The 19,565-nt window shown below is 42.8% G+C and overlaps 10 non-coding genes across 10 annotated transcripts; all 10 read right to left on the bottom strand.

Moving 5' to 3' along the window:
* Positions 1-14: 14 nt before the first annotated feature.
* trnac-gca (transfer RNA cysteine (anticodon GCA)) lies at positions 15-86 on the bottom strand. The gene has a single exon. It is a non-coding gene; the product is annotated as a tRNA-Cys (tRNA).
* Positions 87-453: 367 nt separating this feature from the next.
* On the bottom strand, positions 454-525 carry trnac-gca (transfer RNA cysteine (anticodon GCA)). Its single transcript has one exon. It is a non-coding gene; the product is annotated as a tRNA-Cys (tRNA).
* Positions 526-893: 368 nt separating this feature from the next.
* trnac-gca (transfer RNA cysteine (anticodon GCA)) lies at positions 894-965 on the bottom strand. Its single transcript has one exon. It is a non-coding gene; the product is annotated as a tRNA-Cys (tRNA).
* A 367-nt stretch (positions 966-1,332) lies between these two features.
* Positions 1,333-1,404, bottom strand: trnac-gca (transfer RNA cysteine (anticodon GCA)). The gene has a single exon. It is a non-coding gene; the product is annotated as a tRNA-Cys (tRNA).
* Positions 1,405-1,772: 368 nt separating this feature from the next.
* trnac-gca (transfer RNA cysteine (anticodon GCA)) lies at positions 1,773-1,844 on the bottom strand. Its single transcript has one exon. It is a non-coding gene; the product is annotated as a tRNA-Cys (tRNA).
* An 806-nt stretch (positions 1,845-2,650) lies between these two features.
* On the bottom strand, positions 2,651-2,722 carry trnac-gca (transfer RNA cysteine (anticodon GCA)). Its single transcript has one exon. It is a non-coding gene; the product is annotated as a tRNA-Cys (tRNA).
* Positions 2,723-3,089: 367 nt separating this feature from the next.
* On the bottom strand, positions 3,090-3,161 carry trnac-gca (transfer RNA cysteine (anticodon GCA)). Its single transcript has one exon. It is a non-coding gene; the product is annotated as a tRNA-Cys (tRNA).
* Positions 3,162-3,529: 368 nt separating this feature from the next.
* trnac-gca (transfer RNA cysteine (anticodon GCA)) lies at positions 3,530-3,601 on the bottom strand. Its single transcript has one exon. It is a non-coding gene; the product is annotated as a tRNA-Cys (tRNA).
* Positions 3,602-4,846: 1,245 nt separating this feature from the next.
* Positions 4,847-4,918, bottom strand: trnac-gca (transfer RNA cysteine (anticodon GCA)). The gene has a single exon. It is a non-coding gene; the product is annotated as a tRNA-Cys (tRNA).
* Positions 4,919-5,725: 807 nt separating this feature from the next.
* trnac-gca (transfer RNA cysteine (anticodon GCA)) lies at positions 5,726-5,797 on the bottom strand. Its single transcript has one exon. It is a non-coding gene; the product is annotated as a tRNA-Cys (tRNA).
* Between the last annotated feature and the right edge of the window lie 13,768 nt (positions 5,798-19,565).

Below are 19,565 nucleotides of genomic sequence, written 5' to 3' on the forward strand. Positions count from 1 at the left end.
TCACACCGTTTGAAAGGGGGCACCCAGATTTGAAGTGGGGACCTCTTGAGCTGCAGTCAAATGCTGTACCACTGAGCTATACCCCCACAGCAAAACAACTGTCAAAAGAATGGAAAAAAAATTACTACAAATGATATGACCTCAGGACAAAGTGAAAGTCCAGGAATTCCATAAATATACTGGCTGTGTTCCTGCAGTGAATTAATCTGGAAAATAAATTGTTCAGCCAAAGAAATTGACACCACACCCAAAAGAGTCAAATTTTTACAAAATTATCAAAGTTAAATTCGCAATGGTGTTATTCATTAAATGATTCCTGCTCCTTTGATATCATCAATAGTCTTGTGGAGCGGCGAAAGCTGCACCAATGAAGTTTCAGAAGACCCACGACCATGACAACTCTCCAGTCTGGTTTTCTCCAAGTCTAAAATCAGAAAACTCATGCAGGGGGAAAGGGGGCATTCAGATTTGAACTGGGGACCTCTTGATCTGCAGTCAAATGCTCTACCACTGAGCTATACCCCCACAGGAATATAGCTGTCAAAAGAATGGAAAAAAAATTACTAAAAATGATATGACCTCAGGACAAAGTGAAAGTCCAGGAATTGCATAACAATACCGGCTGTGTTCCTGCAGTGAATTAATCTGGAAAATAAATTGTTCAACCAAAGAAATTGACACCACACCCAAAAGACTCACATTTTTACAAAAGTATCAAAGCTTAAATTCACCTTGGTGTTATTAATTAAATGATGCCTCCTGTTTTGATATCGTCAATAGTCGTGTGGAGGGGTGAAAGCTACACCCATGATGTTACAGAAGACCCACCACCATGACAACTCTCCAGTCTGGTTTTCTCCAAGTCTAAAATCAGCAAACTCACACTGTTTGAAAGGGGGCACCCAGATTTGAACTGAGGACCTCTTGAGCTGCAGTCTAATGCTCTACCACTGAGCTATACCCCCACAGCAAAACAATTGTCAAAAGAATGGAAAAAAAATTACTACAAATGATATGACCTCAGGACAAAGTGAAAGTCCAGGAATTCCATAAATATACTGGCTGTGTTCCTGCAGTGAATTAATCTGGAAAATAAATTGTTCAACCAAAGAAATTGACACCACACCCAAAAGAGTCAAATTTTTACAAAATTATCAAAGTTAAATTCGCAATGGTGTTATTCATTAAATGATTCCTGCTCCTTTGATATCATCAATAGTCTTGTGGAGCGGCGAAAGCTGCACCCATGATGTTTCAGAAGACCCACCACCATGACAACTCTCCTGTCTGGTTTTCTCCAAGTCTAAAATCAGAAAACTCACAAAGTTTGAAAGGGGGCACCCAGAGTCGAACTGGGGACCTCTTGATCTGCAATCAAATGCTCTACCACTGAGCTATACACCCAGGGAGACGCAATTATCAAAAGAATGGAAAAACAAATTACTACAAATGATATGACCTCAGGACAGAGTGAAAGTCCAGGAATTCCATAAATATACCGGCTGTGTTCCTGTAGTGAAATAACTTGGAAAATAAATTGTTCAACCAAAGAAATTGACACCACACCCAAAAGTGTCAAATTTTTACAAAATTATCAAAGTTATATTCGCAATGGTGTTATTCATTAAATGATTCCTGCTCCTTTGATATCATCAATAGTCTTGTGGAGCGGCGAAAGCTGCACCAATGAAGTTTCAGAAGACCCAAGACCATGACAACTCTCCAGTCTGGTTTTCTCCAAGTCTAAAATCAGAAAACTCATGCAGGGTGAAAGGGGGCATTCAGATTTGAACTGGGGACCTCTTGATCTGCAGTCAAATGCTCTACCACTGAGCTATACCCCCAATGTAAAAAACCGTCAAAAGAATGTAAAAAAAATTGCTAAAAATGATATGACCTCAGGACAAAGTGAAAGTCCCGGAATTGCATAACAATACCGGCTGTGTTCCTGCAGTGAATTCATCTGGAAAATAAATTGTTCAGCCAAAGAAATTGACACCACACCCAAAAGAGTCAAATTTTTACAAAATTATCAAAGTTAAATTTGCAATGGTGTTATTCATTAAATGATTCCTGCTCCTTTGATATCATCAATAGTCTTGTGGAGCGGCGAAAGCTGCACCCATGAAGTTTCAGAAGACCCACGACCAAGACAACTGTCCAGTCTGGTTTTCTCCAAGTCTAAAATCAGAAAACTCATGCAGGGTGAAAGGCGGCACCCAGATTTGACCTGGGAGCACTATGATCTGCAGTCAAATGCTCTACCACTGAGCTATACCCCCACTGTAAAACACCAGTCAAAAGAATGGAAAAAAAATTACTACTAATGATATGACCTCAGGACAAAGTGAAAGTCCAGGAATTCCATAACAATACCGGCTGTGTTCCTGCAGTAAATTAATCTGGAAAATAAATTGTTCAACCAAAGAAATTGACACCACACCCAAAAGACTCACATTTTTACAAAATTATCAAAGCTTAAATTCACCTTGGTGTTATTAATGAAATGATGCCTCCTGTTTTGATATCGTCAAAAGTCGTGTGGAGGGGTGAAAGCTACACCCATGATGTTACAGAAGACCCACCACCATGACAACTCTCCTGTCTGGTTTTCTCCAAGTCTAAAAACAGAAAACTCACGAAGTTTGAAAGGGGGCACCCAGAGTCGAACTGGGGACCTCTTGATCTGCAGTCAAATGCTCTACCACTGAGCTATACCCCCACAGCAAAACAGCCATCAAAAGAATGGAAATAAAATTACTACAAATGATATGACCTCAGGACAGAGTGAAAGTCCAGGAATTCCATAAATATACCGGCTGTGTTCCTGTAGTGAAATAACTTGGAAAATAAATTGTTCAACCAAAGAAATTGACACCACACCCAAAAGAGTCACATTTTTACAAAATTATCAAAGTTATATTCGCAATGGTGTTATTCATTAAATGATTCCTGCTCCTTTGATATCATCAATAGTCTTGTGGAGCGGCGAAAGCTGCACCAATGAAGTTTCAGAAGACCCACGACCGTGACAACTCTCCAGTCTGGTTTTCTCCAAGTCTAAAATCAGAAAGCTCACGCAGGGTGGAAGGGGGCACCCAGATTTGAACTGGGGACCTCTTGATCTGCAGTCAAATGCTCTACCACTGAGCTATACCCCCACGGGAATATAGCTGTCAAAGGAATGGAAAAAAAATTACTAAAAATGATATGACCTCAGGACAAAGTGAAAGTCCAGGAATTGCATAACAATACCGGCTGTGTTCCTGCAGTGAATTAATCTGGAAAATAAATTGTTCAACCAAAGAAATTGACACCACACCCAAAAGACTCACATTTTTACAAAAGTATCAAAGCTTAAATTCACCTTGGTGTTATTAATTAAATGATGCCTCCTGTTTTGATATCGTCAATAGTCGTGTGGAGGGGTGAAAGCTACACCCATGATGTTACAGAAGACCCACCACCATGACAACTCTCCAGTCTGGTTTTCTCCAAGTCTAAAATCAGCAAACTCACACTGTTTGAAAGGGGGCACCCAGATTTGAACTGAGGACCTCTTGAGCTGCAGTCTAATGCTCTACCACTGAGCTATACCCCCACAGCAACACAATTGTCAAAAGAATGGAAAAAAAATTACTACAAATGATATGACCTCAGGACAAAGTGAAAGTCCAGGAATTCCATAAATATACTGGCTGTGTTCCTGCAGTGAATTAATCTGGAAAATAAATTGTTCAGCCAAAGAAATTGACACCACACCCAAAAGAGTCAAATTTTTACAAAAGTATCAAAGTTAAATTCGCAATGGTGTTATTCATTAAATGATTCCTGCTCCTTTGATATCATCAATAGTCTTGTGGAGCGGCGAAAGCTGCACCCATGATGTTACAGAAGACCCAAGACCATGACAACTCTCCAGTCTGGTTTTCTCCAAGTCTAAAATCAGAAAACTCATGCAGGGTGAAAGGGGGAATTCAGATTTGAACTGGGGATCTCTTGATCTGCCGTCAAATGCTCTACCACTGAGCTATACCCCCAATGTAAAAAACCGTCAAAAGAATGTAAAAAAAATTGCTAAAAATGATATGACCTCAGGACAAAGTGAAAGTCCCGGAATTGCATAACAATACCGGCTGTGTTCCTGCAGTGAATTAATCTGGAAAATAAATTGTTCAACCAAAGAAATTGACACCACACCCAAAAGAGTCACATTTTTACCAAATTATCAAAGTTAAATTTGCCTTGGTGTTATTAATGAAATGATGCCTCCTGTTTTGATATCGTCAAAAATCCTGTGGAGCGGTGAAAGCTACACCCATGATGTTACAGAAGACCCACCACCATGACAACTCTCCTGTCTGGTTTTCTCCAAGTCTAAAATCAGAAAACTCACAAATTTTGAAAGGGGGCACCCAGAGTCGAACTGGGGACCTCCTGATTTGCAGTCAAATGCTCTACCACAGAGATATAGCCCCCCTGCAAAACAGCCATCAAAAGAATGGAAAAAAAATTGCTAAAAATGATATGACCTCAGGACAGAGTGAAAGTCCCGGAATTGCATAACAATACTGGCTGTGTTCCTGCAGTGAATTAATCTGGAAAATAAATTGTTCAACCAAAGAAATTGACACCACACCCAAAAGACTCACATTTTTACAAAAGTATCAAAGCTTAAATTCACCTTGGTGTTATTAATTAAATGATGCCTCCTGTGTTGATATCGTCAATAGTCGTGTGGAGGGGTGAAAGCTACACCCATGATGTTACAGAAGACCCACCACCATGACAACTCTCCAGTCTGGTTTTCTCCAAGTCTAAAATCAGCAAACTCACGCAGTTTGAAAGGGGGCACCCAGATTTGAACTGGGGACCTCTTGATCTGCAGTCAAATGCTCTACCACTGAGCTATACCCCCACAGCAAAACAATTGTCAAAAGAGTGGAAAAAAAATTACTACAAATGATATGACCTCAGGACAAAGTGAAAGTCCAGGAATTCCATAAATATACTGGCTGTGTTCCTGCAGTGAATTAATCTGGAAAATAAATTGTTCAACCAAAGAAATTGACACCACACCCAAAAGAGTCAAATTTTTACAAAATTATCAAAGTTAAATTCGCAATGGTGTTATTCATTAAATGATTCCTGCTCCTTTGATATCATCAATAGTCTTGTGGAGCGGCGAAAGCTGCACCAATGAAGTTTCAGAAGACCCACGACCATGACAACTCTCCAGTCTGGTTTTCTCCAAGTCTAAAATCAGAAAACTCATGCAGGGTGAAAGGGGGCATTCAGATTCGAACTGGGGACCTCGTGATCTGCAGGCAAATGCTCTACCACTGAGCTATACCCCCAATGTAAAAAAGCTGTCAAAAGAATGTAAAAAAAATTGCTAAAAATGATATGACCTCAGGACAAAGTGAAAGTCCAGGAATTGCATAACAATACCGGCTGTGTTCCTGCAGTGAATTCATCTGGAAAATAAATTGTTCAACCAAAGAAATTGACACCACACCCAAAAGACTCACATTTTTACAAAAGTATCAAAGCTTAAATTCACCTTGGTGTTATTAATTAAATGATGCCTCCTATTTTGATATCGTCAATAGTCGTGTGGAGCGGTGAAAGCTACACCCATGATGTTACAGAAGACCCACCACCATGACAACTCTCCAGTCTGGTTTTCTCCAGGTCTAAAAACAGAAAATTCACACAGTCTGAAAGGGGGCACAAAGATTTGAACCGGGGACCTCTTGATCTGCAGTCAAATGCTCTACCACTGAGCTATACCCCCACTGTAAAAAAGCTGTCAAAAGAATGTAAAAAAAATTGCTAAAAATGATATGACCTCAGGACAAAGTGAAAGTCCAGGAATTGCATAACAATACCGGCTGTGTTCCTGCAGTGAATTCATCTGGAAAATAAATTGTTCAACCAAAGAAATTGACACCACACCCAAAAGACTCACATTTTTACAAAAGTATCAAAGCTTAAATTCACCTTGGTGTTATTAATTAAATGATGCCTCCTATTTTGATATCGTCAATAGTCGTGTGGAGCGGTGAAAGCTACACCCATGATGTTACAGAAGACCCACCACCATGACAACTCTCCAGTCTGGTTTTCTCCAGGTCTAAAATCAGAAAATTCACACAGTCTGAAAGGGGGCACAAAGATTTGAACCGGGGACCTCTTGATCTGCAGTCAAATGCTCCACCACTGAGCTATACCCCCACTGCCCAGTCATTATCAAAACAATGGAAAAAAAAAAGGCTACAAATGATATGACCTCAGGACAAAGTGAAAGTCCAGGAATTCCATAAAAATACTGGCTCTGTTCCTGCAGTGAATTAATCTGGAAAATAAATTGTTCAACCAAAGAAATTGACACCACACCCAAAAGAGTCAAATTTTTACAAAATTATCAAAGCTAAATTCGCCTTGGTGTTACTCATTAAATGATGCCTCCTGTTTTGATATCGTCAATAGTCCTGTGGAGCGGCGAAAGCTGCACCCATGATGTTACAGAAGACCCACGACCATGAGAACTCTTCAGGACAACATCTGCTTGTCTCCAAACTTAAAATCTGAAAGCCCAAGTAGTTTCACAAGGGGGCACCCAGATTTGAACAAGGGACCTCGTGATCTGTCGTCAAATGCTCTACCACTTTTTTAAAGATGCTCGGCCTCTCATTTGCAAAGCCGAGCAATTCTACTCCAGCCTCCCCCATGCCACGCTTACTGTTTACAAGCCTTGCCTTGCCACAGAGTCAGACAGTAAAAAGTATATTGACGCAATCCATGATAGCATTTCTCAATGTAAAATAATTCTGTTCTAATATCAGAAAAATATATACAATTCCAAAGTTTCCTGATGGAACATTTTTATTCCATGTCCAACCAACATATTTCTGGTTTGGTCAATGGTTGGCATTCATATAGCACCTTTATCCAAAAGGATTGATACTTTTCATTCACCCATTAATACACACACACCGACAGCACCTGGCAGCAGTGCAAGTCACTGACCAGCTCATCAGGATCATTTGTCAGTTAGGTGTCTTGCTCAGGGACACTACGACACAGCCCAGGCGGGGGATCAATCCAGCAACCCTCCAACTGCCAGACAACAGCTCTTACTACCTTGCCATGTCGCTCCAGACACTGATTCTGGAGTTTGGTAGATATATACGTTTGTTTTGCTCATTATTTGCTTATTTGATAGACATATTTATGGAACCAAATAACACCTGGTTATGAAGCTTCAACTGTTTTCTTACTCCAGTTGATTTTTATTTCGTCATCCATTCAGCCATATTCGAGAGATCTATATTTTTGCCCAGAGTATACCTAAGCGAATGGTGTCTTGAACTACTTCTTATTGTTGCTCAAATGCAATGCTATGTCAATTCAGTACCAAATTAATGTAAAACATGGTAGGTTTCTTGTATTGGGTTTCCTACCCTTTCCATATAATGTCTAAGGTTGTCGAATGTGTCATATTCAAATATAAAGTAGTTATGGGTTGCTCCTTGAGTTGTACATGCTCTGATATAAATTTGTTCTGTCTCAAATGTTTGAATGATACAAGCCTTTTCTTTATTTAAAATCTTCAACCATGTGTGTGCAGTAAATAGTTTTTGAGATATTGACACTTTTATAGGACTAGTACCAAATAGGTGGAAATTGCCCTCTGGAAGAGTGGAATTGGTTAAAGGCCAAGTACTCCTGACTTGAAGGAAACCTTGGCAATCTCCAGCAACCTTTTTCTTTTTTTTTACTGTTTTTGGCCTGTTGTAAAACAGGTGTTGTGATTCTGTGAACAGTGTCACTTTTTCAAATGACTGGTAAATCGAATCAGATGATTCTGCTCTGCTTTGTCCAGTTGAAATAATGGATTAATCTTGGCGCACATTATTGAGGGTACTGTTTGTCTGCTTCATTTTTCTATCCTCATAAATCCCTTTGTTCAATTTGAACTTTCTTATCAGAGACAAGACCAATTGTTTTGCCTGTTGGCAATTGTTTGCCATTTTGATGTCATCTTTGATGTCTGGTTTCAGCTTGTAATGTCATCCTTCAGCTCAGCAGAGCTAGGCGTGATTTTCATTCATCATTTGTCCACCGACAACTTGTCTCTTTTCCTGATAATGCTTATCAGGGAATACATGATTGTACTCAAATTGACTGAATGATTAAATTCAAAGCTCATTCAAGATTGCAACTGATATGTGATGAGCATACATTGATGGGCTTTTTCAATTAAGTTTTTCAGTTTAGGTTATGCCATAGTTTTTTGTAGTAACCCCACGGATACTCTTTCCATTTGATGCAGAGAGAGGAGGTTTATTCTCCAGTTGGTAGAGTTTGTATTCATGAATGAAAACATTGTAGTAATGAGTAATGAACAAAATACCTGTTGTCCGTGAAATGAAACCATGAAACAATACTGAAAAAAATATTAGTCATGAAAAGGTTATGCTCTCATTGTGCAAAACACTGATCCACATCTTCAGCCAGCTCCTTAGCTCTTTTGTACCAGAATTACTCATTTAAGTGTCATGTTTAATTTAAACCTTTACAGGACAGCTCACTAAGTTAAGTAATAATTACTGTTGAAGGGAAGAGCAGTATTGAAAATTGTTTCACCGCTAAAATCATGCCTCCTGCCAGGCCTCTCAAGGAACAGGTAGAGCAATAAGTCCCAAGTTTTCCAAATAAACCTTCAAGGTCTCGCTCCCTACCTCTATTGTGCTCTCTGGGTATCAGCCTCCCAATAAAAGCAAGAAGTTAGTCATAAACACTGCATGCATGTCTTTATTTGGTAACCAGTACCAGTTAGAGGTAGAATTAAGCATGTTATTAATTTTGATTATAAGAAGGTGGACACTGCCTCTGCCTCGTCAGTCCATGCTTGTACTTTGATGTTTGTAAGTACAGCCGAAAATAAATCTTCGGCCTTCCAAACAGCATCAATTCTTTTAGGTATACTTGCACACAGTTTTTGAAGGAACTCGGCTGGTAGGTGTTCCAAATATCTTGGAGAACTAGCCACAGTTCTGTGCTTCAGCCTCAAATGCTTCTGTCTCTTCATGTAATCCCAGACAGACTCGATGATGTTGAGATCAGAGCTCTGTGGGGGCAAAATCATCACTTCCAGGACTCCTTGTTCTTCTTTACGCTGAAGATAGTTCTTAATGACATTGGCTGGGTGTTTGGGGTCATTGTCCTGCTGCAGAATAAATTTAGGGCCAATCAGATGCCTCCCTGATGGTATTGGTTGATCGTTCAGTATCTGCCTGTACTTCTCATTGCATTCGCATTGAGGAGACCATTAATTCTGACAAAATCCACAACTCAATTTGCAGAAATGCAGCCCCAAACTTGCAAGGAACCTCCACCATGCTTCACTGTTGCCTGCAGACACTCAATCTTCTACCGCTCTCCAGCCCTTCGGCGAACAACTGCCTTCTGCTGCAGCAAAATATTTCAAATTTTGACTCATCAGTCCAGAGAACCTGCTGCCATATTTCTGCACCCCAGCTCCTGTGTTTTCATGCATAGTTGAGTTGCTTGGCCTTGTTTCCACGTCGGAGGTGTGGCTTTTTGGCCGCAATTTTTCCATGAAGACCATTCTGACCAGACGTCTCCGCACAGTAGATGGGTGTACCTGGGTCCCACTGGTTTCTGCCAATTCTGAGCTGATGGCACAGCTTGACATCTTCCGATTGCGAAGGGAAATAAGCATGATGTGTCTTTCAAGTTTCTTTAGCCGACCACTGCGTCTACGGTCCTCAACGATGCCCGTTTCTTTGTGCTTCTTCAACAGAGCTTGGACAGCACACCTGGAAACCCCTGCCTGCCTTCAAATTTCTGCCTGGGAGAGACCTTGCTGATGCAGTATAACTACCTTGTGTCTTGCTATGCTCAGTCTTGCCATGGTGACTTCTGACATTAAACAGTCTTCAGCAACCTCACCTTAGAACCTCACCTTTGGCTGTTCCTCACCCAGTTTTAACCCTCCTACACTGCTGTTTCTGTTTAAGTTAATCATTGTGTTTCAACCTACATATTTAATTGATGATCATTAGCTCCTGTTTGGTATAAATGGTTAATCACACACCTGATTATATGCCCACAAACTCCCTGACATTGTGCAAGTGCACCTAAAATAATTGATGCTGGTTTGAAGGCAAAGGGTGGTCACTCCAAATATTGATTTGAGTTAGATTTTTCTTCTGTTCAATCACTTTGCATTTTGTTGATTGATAAAAATAGAGTATTAATATTTCTATTTTTGAAAGCATTCTTACTTTACAGCATTTTTTCACACCTGCCAAAAACTTTTGCACAGTACTGTATGTACAGTAACAGAATAATAACTCACTGATTCTTTAAAATAGGAAACAGCTGTTCTATGAATTCAAGTCTCCAGTATCTTCATTCTCATTTTCTAAGGACTCATGTCTCTACCAGGGCCTGTGAACCATGTCTTTAAGAACAAGGGCCTATTTACCATGTCTCTAAGGGCTAGGGTCGGTTTACTATGTCTCTTAGAGCTAGGGCCTGTTTACTATGTATCTTGGGGCTAGGGCCTGTATACCATGTCTCTAAGAGCTAGGGCCTGTAGACCATGTCTCTAAGGGCTAAGGCCTGTAGACTATGTCTCTAAGGGCTAGGGCCTGTAGACCATGTCTCTAAGGGCTAAGGCCTGTAGACTATGTCTCTAAGGGCTAAGGCCTGTAGACTATGTCTCTAAGGGCTAGGACCTGTAGACTATGTCTCTAAGAGCTAAGGCCTGTAGACTATGTCTCTAAGAGCTAAGGCCTGTAGACCATGTCTCTTAGGGCTAAGGCCTGTAGACTATGTCTCTTAGGACTAGGGCCTGTAGACTATGTCTCTCAGGGCTAGGGCCTGTAGACTATGTCTCTTAGGACTAGGGCCTGTAGACTATGTCTCTCAGGGCTAAGGCCTGTAGACTATGTCTCTAAGAGCTAAGGCCTGTAGACTATGTCTCTAAGAGCTAGGGCCTGTAGACCATGTCTCTAAGAGCTAGGGCCTGTAGACTATGTCTATAAGGTCACTGTTGAAGCCTTAAGACCTGCTCCTGCCCTCATGAGTTCTCCCCGTCTTCCTGTAGGACACATTCTGTTGTCCCAGCTGAAGGAGGTGGGGGTTTCCCTGAGGACAAGCATCCGGGAAAACTTGACATTTTACCTGCTGTCCACCAGAACATGCCTGAGGTGAGCCATGACCTGCAGTCTCTTCTATTAGCTCAGTTAAAATAAATCATCCACTTTCTCTCTTGATTTAAATTTGGGGATGTCCACCAATCACAAACAGGGCCAGAGAACTGAAGGGCAGGCCTAAAGAAAGTTGTGTTAAGTAAATCAGTGATTTATGATGAGTCAGGCCTGGTGTGTCAGTTTCATTTCAATTTTGTCAGTTCAGGAAATCGTAATCTAAAAACAGAAACAGATTTTATTTTGGCTGTGAGTATTAAGTTCTGTGTCTCTGTGGGTCCCTCTCAAAAGCTGCAAGGTGAAAGTGTGCAAAATGGAGGATTATAACAGTTTTTCTGGGGACTTAGACCAGGGGACATTTCTGTGTTAAATGTGTTGCTGTATTTTGTTGTTACTGTGTTTTCTCTGGACAGTTGGCCTCTGTTGAGAAGGTGTTACAGTTGCTGCCTCAGTAGGTGCAGCCTCTTCCTTCTCTTTTAGTCCTTCAGTTAATCTGCCCAGTAGCCTGAGGATAACTGACAGGAGAAAGTGATGAAATATGAAAATGAACTTTCATTAACTTAGCATAAATCCTTTTTCATGTATATCATAAAACCCACATTACATGCAGAGTCTGTAAAACCCAGCCTCTTTTAATAGCGGAAAGGGAACAAAAACATAAAAATGAAAATAAAAGCCAGTTCTGATCATAGAAAATACATCACCATGGTAACATGCAAGCAGCTTGTCAATTTCCCATGGCAGCCAATGTACGGTAGCTAGCTTACAGATGGGTATGGAGGCAAAGAGATATTGCAATATTAAATTCAAATTAGATGGTATTAAGTGTGCTGAGAAAAACTGTGGTGAATCATGACTTTGGAACAAAAACAGTACAAATGGATGAGGCAGAAAAATCATACTGCACCACCTGAATAAGTAACCTGATAAGCGAGTGCTGATGACTGAAACTCCAAATAAGTGAAAATAGCCTTTAGTTGCAGTATTTTAAAGATACAATGTCTGTTCTTAGTTTTTATATGTTGATCATCCAGTATAAAATGACCTTGCACAACTATGAAAATCTGCATACTACAATCAGGAGTAAAAAAAAAAACTACCCGTAGCAGTATTGTCATTAAAAAAGAAGTCATTCATCGCCTAAATTTAGAATGATGATACTGGTGTTGAGAAAAAATACAAACCTCCACTAAACACAGGGGCCTTTTTTGTTTGCAATCAATTAAAGTACTTGAAGTTAAATTGATGTTTTAATGTGCTGTTTGTTTATTGTATTTTCAGTACTTACCTGGTTAAAATAGGATAACTTGGAGTTCTGGTCGTGCAGCTGAAGCAGTTCAGTCTGAACTCCAGAGGAGACCTGGAGAAGCTGCATGATCGGCTCCACGTCTCCCCACAGCTCAGCCTGCAGGCCCATGTAGGGATTCCCAAGCCCAACCTGACCCATGGAGACTACTTTCACACCTCAATCTCACCAGGGGACGCTGTCCCCTTTACAGGTAGTTTACATGTGAGAGATATTGCACCACTTTTTACCTCCTGTAAGGTGGAACTCATACAGAACTCACAGTTCTGTGGTCAGACTCCACTGTCAGCTGCCATGTGCATCTAGGTTCCCAAAGTGACGGAGCTGCTGATAACATGATTGGCTTCCTTACTTTTGGCCCAACAATCGGTTGAAGAGCCGACAACATTGTGTAGTCCTGCGGCAATTGCTTCACCCATTTCAGAATCAAAACAGCACATTTTGATAGGTGATAAGGTGATAAGTTCACCTCCCTGTGGTGTTGTTTGTTTATGTTTCCCTGCATTCATGCTGCATGCTAATATGCTGACCACTATGGTGCTGTCAGCGGCATGTTGTGTGTGGGGCAGGACCTTTTGCTATTCCCCAAACCCCTTTTTTCTGGTCTGATAATGTACTCTATCTAATAAATAAAACATACATGTAAGTGTTTTCCCTGGTTCCTGTCTTATTTCCTTTGCTGAATTACCTTATTTTGCCTTTCTGCCTGTACTCTTGCTCCCCCCTGTGGACTGGAAGTGTGGGTGGTGGTGGGCCATTTTTAAAAGGATGGTACGGTGGTTTTGTATTTCATTCACCGGTTTGCCTCTGCAGCAAGAAAGCCCCCGGCCGGGAAATAATACTTGTTCCGACAGTAGCATGCATTTCGGCCTGTAACAGGCGTGGCAGTCATTTAAAATATAATCACAAATACTGCTCAGGAATGCAAGACTGTTGGTGTCAAACATAACTACCCCACTCTGCTCCCCATAGGTGGACGGTGAACCAATGCTATCTAGGAGGGTGGAGGTGTTAGAGTTTTTCTTTTTTAAATACATTTAAAATCAAGTTCAGAGAGCAATACATTCCCTACAAAAGATATTCATGTTACAACATTCGCACCCCATCAAAGCAACACTCCCGACAATTTGTAAGTTATTCAATGTGTCAGGCGATTATAATTCCAGGGCTGAACTATTTATATGTAACTCGATGCCTTCTAAAGTATCCAGCAGTGGTTGTTCTGCCTGTTGTTAACAACCATGGGTTCCTCTGAACTGTTGCCAAATGATTTCAGAATGAAGATGGTTCATTTCCACCAAGAAGGAGAAGGCTACAAAAACTCTCAATGTTTCAAACTACCCATTTCCACTGTCAGAAACATTATTAGAAAATGGAAGATAAATGGAACAGTTGAAGCCAAGGCAAGGTCTGGAAGACCAAGACTGATTTCAGATAGAATGCCCCGAGGCCTGGTGAGAAATGCTCAGAAGAACGCACACATGGCTGCAAAAAACCTGCAAAAAAGAGTAGCAAACACAGGTCTAGCTGTTCACAGGACAACAATACAACATACTTTAAAACAACAAAGACCTACATTGCAGAGTTGCCAGAAAGAACAAAATTAAGCATCTGAAGTATGCAAAAGAAAGCATTGAGAAGCCTGAAGCCTTACGCTTTGGACTGACCAAACCAAAATTGAACTTTTTGGCCACCACCAAAGAAGGTATGTTTGGAGAAAAAAGGGTGAAGCCTTCGTAGAGAAGAACACCTTGCCAACTGTGAAGCAATGAGGTGGATCCATTACGCTTTGGGGTTGTGTGGCAGTTGGGGGCACAGGAAATATTGTGTATAAAGTGTCCCGCACCTAAATGTAATCAGGATCCAAACACCTGAAGTCAGCGCCCAGTATGTAATGTAATGATGCTCAGTGCAGAGTTATCAGAAACCAAACACATGGCCTCAGTGATCCAGTGTAAAATAATGTAATAATAATTTGATTTAGTTCCACAATTTTTATTAATAATAAAGATAATTGAATTCAATGCATTATTAACATGTCAACACAAAGTTTATTGGAATTTGTCTTTGTGCAGCTCAGATTGAAAACAGAGACACAAGACAACATACGATAACTTTATACAATACACCAACATCACAGGATCATCATAGAAAAATTCAGATCAATCAAGAAGTTGATGTGTTTCTAAAAGCTATGAGCTGAATTAAAGTGCCTTATGGCTTCAGGGAAGTTTACTGAAGCAAGAGGTTGTGCATTTTATGCTCCTATATATCTCCTGCCTAATGAAGAGTGAATTCACCGGGTGAGAGGATTGGCGGTTATGAGGAAGGCAAAAAGCATACAAACACTGGCAGCTGCAGACATTGTGTTTCATATTTATCTGGTGACACTTGCTTTTCGGAACATCTGTTGCCAGGAACACCCAGTGATCATAACTGACATTCTTAGGAAAAAAAATCCACTTTAACCTTGGATAATTAAACCGGTCATATGTACATATAAATAATTTTGAAAGTGAAACATTAATTAGAACTCAGCTTAGAATAGCATAAAATACTATTTTCTGTTTAAAACCAGAGAAAACCCCCTAAAGATATTTTTTCAACTTGAAATGTGATGATAAAGTTTGTGATGAGTGAATGGGTGTTTCATCATGCAAAATACATTTGGAGTTTAAAATTCAATTAAGCTGCTTTATTTTATGGGTTTAGTGAAGGTGGGTCATTTTTTACCCTTTCCAATAGGAGTATAGAGAATGTTAAGACTATACAAGAGGGTTAAGCCATGTTTTACATTACATTGCATAATTGGCATTTGGCAGACGCTCTTATCCAGAACAACGTACAACAAAGTGAAAAGTGCATACGCATCACCAGGAACAATCACGCTGAAAGAGGGAAGTACAATTTCAAGTGCACAACAAAGATAAGGACTAGGGCCTATTTGATGAATCTGACAATGGATTATATCTAAAACAGTATTTATACAGCATAATGCAACAGAATGATATACACTTATGTAGGAATAATAAACAGCTTACGTAGCCAAACGAAACTAGCAAAAATATCAACCTAGAGAACATGTTAGTGACACACTGTTGAGAAGCAGTTTAGACACTTTTAGCTGATCAACAAGCTTATGTTGTCAGCTAGTCCAACACTTCACCAACAGCGTGTCAGCTTTGTCTAGCTAGAGACCAGTTTTGATCAGCTAGAAGTGTCAAAGACACAGCTGGAACCAGCTTAGAATCAGTTGGTCTTAGCTGGAATGTTCAGCAGGGTGACTGGCCTGACAAAAGCAGACACATTCATCTTATTCGAGCAGTCATAATATATTTTTATTGATTAAATTATGTATAGAACTTTGAGGGTATTCTGAATATTTGGGGCAAAGTGCCCTCAGTTGAACAACTGAGAAGACCACTTGGACATCAAGGCAAGGGAACAATGGGCAGGTGAGCCTCACCCCTGTGAACATTCAGCTTCATAGGCAACCTATTTTTGTGTTTAAGTCATAACAGTTAAGTTATGACCAAATCAATCCACGGAATTTCGTATATAGTTGGTCTCAAGGCTGGTCATAAGCGGTGTTATTCTTGATAATTTAAATGATCATTTCGCCATATGTGCGGTGTGCACAAACTTGCGAGCTCGGTCGCCGCTGTAGCAAAAGAGGATTGTTTATTGTTAGTGTTTTCATTCTGGCGCTATGACAACTCAACCGGCTCACCTGTTCCACGGCGAAGCTGTATCACTGGAGCTAGGTGCCACTTACGCCGCAGTTACATTTATTACTTTATTTCTTTACTTGATTCCAATGGCGTGGGCAGATGACACATACGCCCAGACACAACAGTTGTATCCAGATCATCAGAATGTTCAGATAATTCAGCAACCTGTGAGTAACCTGCCTACTTATAGTTCTACTAATTTATGTGTAATGCCCTTTGCGTTTACATTTTTCAACTTACCGGAGATAACGCTCCGTGCCCTTTATTTTAAACCGATTTCACTTATATATTTATCAAACATTATCTTAACGACGCCCCGAGCATTGTGTCAGTTTTCCGTGCAAAGTTTTAGTTGCATTCATTTATCCTTACGATTGCAAGGAATGTGTTCACTAAATCAAATGAACCTAAGTGACCATGTGAATTATAGGCTACGAATGTGCTCTACAATATATACTAACCAGCCATTTTATTAGGGAGCCTACATGAATTTAATACTGGATAGGACCCCTTTTACTTCAAGGACAGCCTCAATTCGTCTCGTAATGGATTAAACAAGGTGCTGGAAACATTCCATAGGGCTTTTGGCCCATGCTGCCTTGATAGCATTAAGCAGTTATACATTCATACTGCGAATTTCCTGGTCCCAAAGGGACCCAAAGGTGCTCTATTTCATTGAGTTGTGGGGAATGTGCAGGCCAGTGGAGTATAGTGAAGACACAGGAATGTATGTGGGACCTGCTTTAGATGACGTGTGCTTTGTGACGATGCATTACCCTGCTGGAAGTATCGGATTGAAAAATTATCGTCATGAAGGTATTGCACATGGCCAGCAACAATGCTTTGTTTTGCTTGGAATTCAAATGATTCTCAATTCGTATTGTGGCGCCCCGTGGGGAGAGAGAGGCAGAGAGAGCAAGAGTAGTTCCTCAACGGGTAGTTTTAATGAGGTTCTGGTGTGCCTTCAGGGCACTTTTACAACACTTCCTTTCTCACAAAAACGAAAAAAAAAGTCACCGGCCAAAAAATTAGGTTTCCCGGTCCGTCGGTGGTTCTGGGTGGTCCGTGCCGGCCGCGCCTTTTGGTAGGGCCTCCGAAGACCCGCTTCCACCGTGGTGTCGTTAGTTGCTTTCCCGTGGCTGTTTCCTCCTCACTGGGCTTCGCCTCCGTTTCCCTCCGTACTCAGCCCCGCTCTGTGGTTGCGCCTCGCCTTTTGTACGGCTCCGCTCTCTCTCGGAGTCGGTCCGGCTGCGCCTGTCCAATGAGAAGGGTTAATTGTCTCTTCCTCACATTCCCCACGCGTCTTTCCCCGTGTCGCTGGCCATGGTTCTGACTCCTCGCCGGCTCTCGCTCCGGTGCGGCTCTGTTAGATACGACCTGGGGAAATACACGTGGTTAATAACTTTTCCTAGCAGAAGCCGCCGGCGCACGGGCCGTTCCACACCAGTGGTGTACCGATTTCCGATCGGGCCACCACATTTCCTCCCCCTCAGCTCCACGCCCTCGGCGGGAGCGTCACCAAAGAGGCCCTCGTTCATCCGGGACAGGGCATCCGCGTTCCCTTGGAGTCTCCCGGCTCGGTGTTCCACCGTGAATTTAAAACTTTGTAGTTCTAAAAACCATCGGGTCACCCGGGCGTTAGTGTCCTTACACCGATACATCCATTGCAATGGGGCATGGTCAGTTATAAGGATAAATTCCCTTCCTACCAGATAGTATTTGAGCTTCCCGACTGCCCACCTTATGGCCAGGCACTCCTTCTCCACCGTGCTATAATTCCTCTCATGCTTCAGCAATTTCCGGCTGATATAGGTGATCGGGTGCTCGGTGGCGTCCTGGATCTGGGATAGGACCGCACCAAGTCCGGTTTCAGAGGCGTCGGTCTGCAAAACAAACTTTTGGGAGAAGTCAGGGGTGGTCAGTACTGGTTCATTCCCCAGGGCGGCCCTCAGGTCTAGGAAGGCGCGGTCGGCGGCTTCGGTCCATATCACCGTGTGCCGGTGGTCTTTCTTGGTCAGCTCGTGCAAGGGGGCCGCTCTGGTGGCAAAGTCCGGTATAAACTGCCTATAGTACCCCACTAGGCCCAGGAATGTGCGCACTTGCCTTTTGGTGGTGGGTCGTGGCCAGTTGGTGATCCCGTCCACCTTTTGACTCTGGGGTCGGACGCACCCTCGTCCCACGGTGTGGCCCAGGTAGTCGGCCTCCTCCAGGCCCAGGCGACACTTAGCCGGGTTAGCTGTCAGGCCGGCTTCCCGGAGCGCCCCGAGCACCGCCTCCAGCCTCCTGAGGTGGCTTTCCCAATCAGCGCTGTGGATGACGATATCGTCGAGGTAGGCAGCAGCATACTCCCTGTGGGGCCTCAGCAGGTTGTCCATGAGCCTCTGGAAGGTGGCGGGGGCTCCATGCACTCCGAAGGGTAAGACGCGGTACTGGAACAGGCCATCCGGGGTGGCGAAAGCCGTCTTCTCCCTCGCCTGGGGGGTCAGCGGTACCTGCCAGTACCCCCGGGTGAGGTCCAGGGTGCTGAGGTAGCGAGCGGGTCCCAGCCGCTCGATCAGCTCGTCCACCCGGGGCATGGGGTAGGCGTCGTACCGGGAGATTTCGTTCAACCTCCGGAAGTCGTTGCAGAACCTCCAACTGCCGTCCGGTTTTGGGACCAACACGATCGGGCTGGACCAGGCGCTTTGGGATTCTTCTATGACCCCCAGGTCCAGCATCCTCGCCACCTCCTCCCGGATGGTCTGCCTTCTCGCCTCCGGGATCCGGTAGGGCCGCAGTCGAACCCTCCTTCCTGGCTCCGTGACGATGTCGTGGTGGACCTTGGTAGTCCGGCCCGGGAGGTGGGAGAGCACATCCCGGTGTTGACTCACCAGCTCGCGGAGGTCTTGGCGCTGCCGGTCGGTCAGCAGGTCTCCAGTGGCCACTTCTGGTGTTCCGGTGGCGCCGCCTGTGGTTAAGCAGAGGGGAGCAGGGTCGTGCACGGGTTCGTGCCACCTCTTTAGCAGGTTAATGTGGTACTTTTGGAGCTGGTGTCTCCGGCCCACCTGTCTTACCATGTAGTTCACTGGCCCAACCTTGGCTACTACTTCGTAGGGCCCATGCCATTTGGCCAGAAATTTGCACTCATTGGTGGGGATCAGCACCATGACTTTATCCCCCGGCTGAAATTCTCTCACCTGGGCTGTTCGGTTGTACAGTCTAGCCTGCTCCTTCTGGGCCTGTTGCATGTGCTCCCGGACCATGGGCCAGATCTTTGCCATCCGCTGGTCCATCGCTTCCACA

The sequence above is a fragment of the Conger conger genome, chromosome 16 (genome assembly GCF_963514075.1).
Source record: "Conger conger chromosome 16, fConCon1.1, whole genome shotgun sequence".
Taxonomy (NCBI): Eukaryota; Metazoa; Chordata; class Actinopteri; order Anguilliformes; family Congridae; genus Conger; species Conger conger.